This window comes from Pieris brassicae, unplaced genomic scaffold (genome assembly GCF_905147105.1).
Source record: "Pieris brassicae unplaced genomic scaffold, ilPieBrab1.1, whole genome shotgun sequence".
Classification (NCBI taxonomy): domain Eukaryota; kingdom Metazoa; phylum Arthropoda; class Insecta; order Lepidoptera; family Pieridae; genus Pieris; species Pieris brassicae.
This window is the reverse complement of record NW_025575928.1, coordinates 18738-22500: the sequence shown is the minus strand read 5'-3', so window position 1 is coordinate 22500 and position 3763 is coordinate 18738. Positions and strand designations below refer to the sequence as shown.

At 48.9% G+C, this 3763-nt stretch overlaps 2 non-coding genes across 2 annotated transcripts; both read right to left on the bottom strand.

The window, feature by feature from the left end:
• Window positions 1-397: 397 nt before the first annotated feature.
• On the bottom strand, window positions 398-554 carry LOC123719250. The gene has a single exon (XR_006755312.1). It is a non-coding gene; the product is annotated as a 5.8S ribosomal RNA (ribosomal RNA).
• A 352-nt stretch (window positions 555-906) lies between these two features.
• LOC123719252 lies at window positions 907-2812 on the bottom strand. Its single transcript, XR_006755314.1, has one exon. It is a non-coding gene; the product is annotated as a small subunit ribosomal RNA (ribosomal RNA).
• Window positions 2813-3763: the final 951 nt, after the last annotated feature.

Here is a 3763-nt window from a genome sequence, read left to right as displayed (position 1 = left end):
CGAGACACGTCGACGCGCGCACCGGCGCCGACCGTCGCGCGATCGCCATGCGGGACCGGGACGATGCGAGCAAACACGCGCGACGCGTAAACGCGAACGTCGTTGTCGTCGTTGTCGTTGTCGTTGCGTAAAGACTCGACGCGCACCCGTGCCGCGGGAGACACGGTGCGGCGGGGAGAATTTATTTGTGCGACAAAAGTATCGTATAGACGTGGCTTAACACGGCCAATACGGATGACGAGTCGTAATCGAACATATATTCGAACGGATCGTTCGGCCGCTCGGCGGCCTAGCGAAACCGTCAATTGCACGCGCGACAGAGATGCGGCGCTACGACCGGAGTCGCAGCGATCGCCGCTCGTCACGCGAACAGTGTGGCTTTTTGTTTTTATGCAGCCGGCCCTCAGACAGGAGTGGTCCTGGATATTTCTCCACGGACCGCAATGTGCGTTCGAAATGTCGATGTTCAAATGTGTCCTGCAGTTCACACTATGACGCGCAGTTAACTGCGTTCTTCATCGACCCGCGAGCCAAGTGATCCACCGTTCAGGGTAATCGTTTTGTTTTTGTGTGTGTTTTTGTATGAGAAAATATAAAAGGTGCGAAAAAATTAAACAAAAAAATTTGAAAATAATACTTATCATTAACGTGTACGACAAATGAAAAGAAAGAAAATCTCTTTTATTTGCGTGGTTGTACACAAAAATTATAAAATATTATTTCAAAGTATCAATAGGCGATAGCGAACGCTAATCAAAGCGTGTCGCAACGCACACGTCGCGAATCGACGAGAGAGAGTCAACCGTCTCGGATTCGATTTTGATTCGTATCATTCACGTGTTTTTGTATTTTTTTCTTTTTTTGCGAGTCTTTGACAACAACAAAACAAAAAGAAAAAACCAACGTTAATGATCCTTCCGCAGGTTCCCCTACGGAAACCTTGTTACGACTTTTACTTCCTCTAAATGATCAAGTTTGGTCAACTTCCCAGCAACGCCGACGGCCGTGAGGCCACCGCGTGTCGGTCCGAAGACCTCACTAAATCATTCAATCGGTAGTAGCGACGGGCGGTGTGTACAAAGGGCAGGGACGTAATCAACGCGAGCTTATGACTCGCGCTTACTAGGAATTCCTCGTTTATGGGGGATAATTGCAAACCCCAATCCCCAGCACGAAGGAGTTTCAACGGGTTGCCCGGGCCTCTAGGCCAGGGAGAACATGTTGATTCCTTCAGTGTAGCGCGCGTGCGGCCCAGGACATCTAAGGGCATCACAGACCTGTTATTGCTCAATCTCGTGCGGCTCGAAGCCGCCGGTCCCTCTAAGAAGAATTTTAATACGTCGCCAGTGAGTTGCGCTCCCCGAGAGTCGCGCACACCTTGAATGACGACGCCTATTTAGCAGGCTAGAGTCTCGTTCGTTACCGGAATTAACCAGACAAATCGCTCCACCAACTAAGAACGGCCATGCACCACCACCCACCGAATCAAGAAAGAGCTGTTAATCTGTCAATCCTTCCGGTGTCCGGGCCTGGTGAGATTTCCCGTGTTGAGTCAAATTAAGCCGCAGGCTCCACTCCTGGTGGTGCCCTTCCGTCAATTCCTTTAAGTTTCAGCTTTGCAACCATACTCCCCCCGGAGTCCAAAATCTTTGGTTTCCCGGAAGCTGCCCGCCGAGCCATTGTAGTAACGTCGGCGGATCGCTAGATGACATATTTACGGTTAGAACTAGGGCGGTATCTAATCGCCTTCGAACCTCTAACTTTCGTTCTTGATTGATGAAAACACCTTTGGCAAATGCTTTCGCTGATGTTCGTCTTGCGACGATCCAAGAATTTCACCTCTAACGTCGCAATACGAATGCCCCCAGTTATCCCTATTAATCATTACCTCGGAGTTCTGAAAACCAACAAAATAGAACCGAGATCATATTCTATTATTCCATGCACGAAATATTCAAGCGGCATTTTGAGCCCGCTTTGAGCACTCTAATTTGTTCAAAGTAAAATTGTCGGCCCACCTCGACACTCACCGAAGAGCACCGCGATAGGATTTTGATATTGAACCGGCGTTTTACCGCCGGCTCACCGACGATATGCTCCGCAGACGTGTCAGTATCACCGCGGATGCGGTGCACCGACAGCGCGGCGCACAAATGCAACTACGAGCTTTTTAACCGCAACAATTTTAGTATACGCTATTGGAGCTGGAATTACCGCGGCTGCTGGCACCAGACTTGCCCTCCAATTGTTCCTCGTTAAAATATTTAAAGTGTACTCATTCCGATTACGAGGCCTCGTAAGAGTCCCGTATCGTTATTTTTCGTCACTACCTCCCCGTGCCGGGAGTGGGTAATTTGCGCGCCTGCTGCCTTCCTTGGATGTGGTAGCCGTTTCTCAGGCTCCCTCTCCGGAATCGAACCCTGATTCCCCGTTACCCGTGACAACCATGGTAGTCGCAGAAACTACCATCGAAAGTTGATAAGGCAGACATTTGAAAGATGCGTCGCCGGTACTGGACCGTGCGATCGGCAAAAGTTATCCAGATTCATCAAAATTAACGACTTCGGACGCATGGCCCTCCGCCGATTGGTTTTGATCTAATAAAAGCACTCATCCCATCACTGGTCAGAGTTCTGATTGCATGTATTAGCTCTAGAATTACCACAGTTATCCAAGTAACTGAGTAAGATCTAAGGAACCAAAACTGATATATTGAGCCATTCGCGGTATCGCCTTAATACGGCTTGCACTGAGACATGCATGGCTTAATCTTTGAGACAAGCATATAACTACTGGCAGGATCAACCAGGGAGCTGCTTACGCAAACGACACGCCTACACCGCGGTCACGCGGCTTCGGCGAGCCGCTGGCTCGGCGGCGTCGAGGGGCGCGCGCTTGCGCGCGCGCCTTCTCGACACGCGTGAACGTAACGCGTCGAATTTGCACGCGACGCGACGTTCGCGCTTCATATCGATAGACTAACTTTGACCGGTCTACGAGCGGCCGTCCCGTCACGATCTCGCAACGAGGTGATGTACAACGATGCTCGACCACTGTGAGGGACATAAAACTGCAACGAACACGACCCCGCGGGCGGGAATCGATGTTGTGACAATTTGAAAATTGAACATTCATCTAAACGCAACTTCTCAATTTTTATTCAATACGTTATTGTAAACATATTAAAACTCGGCTGGCAATTACATGCGCACACACACGCATGATTCGCACTAGATACGATCAACGCCCGGAGCTTGAGGGATAAATTCCAACACGACGCTGCGCACACCGTTTCGACGATGGGCGCGTGTGCGTCCTCTTTTATACATTCTTTACATATACGGTCGCCGTGGCGACCGCGCACGTGTCGAACACGCTAGGCGCCCTGCGTTGAGGTGTGCCTAGAAGCGTATTCTTTTAACATCACAGATAACACCGGGGGAGACGGTCCCAAATCTTGGTCGATTGGTAACATCACCATACGGTCTGCGAACGCGGTGCTATAATATAATTTTATATTATATTATATAAAATATGAGGAGGAGTAGTATGTATATTCTTTGTTATTTTGTGTTGACACAAGAGAGATATATAAAATGTACTATACACCACACACACAGAGAGAGAGAGAGCTGGGAAAGATCTCGGCGGTCTCGCATTCGAAATACGAATTTGATATAATTTCCTCCGAAAATCCATACCCATATCTATATCATCCATGCGCGAATATATGTATATAATATTCTCACACTTCGCACAAACA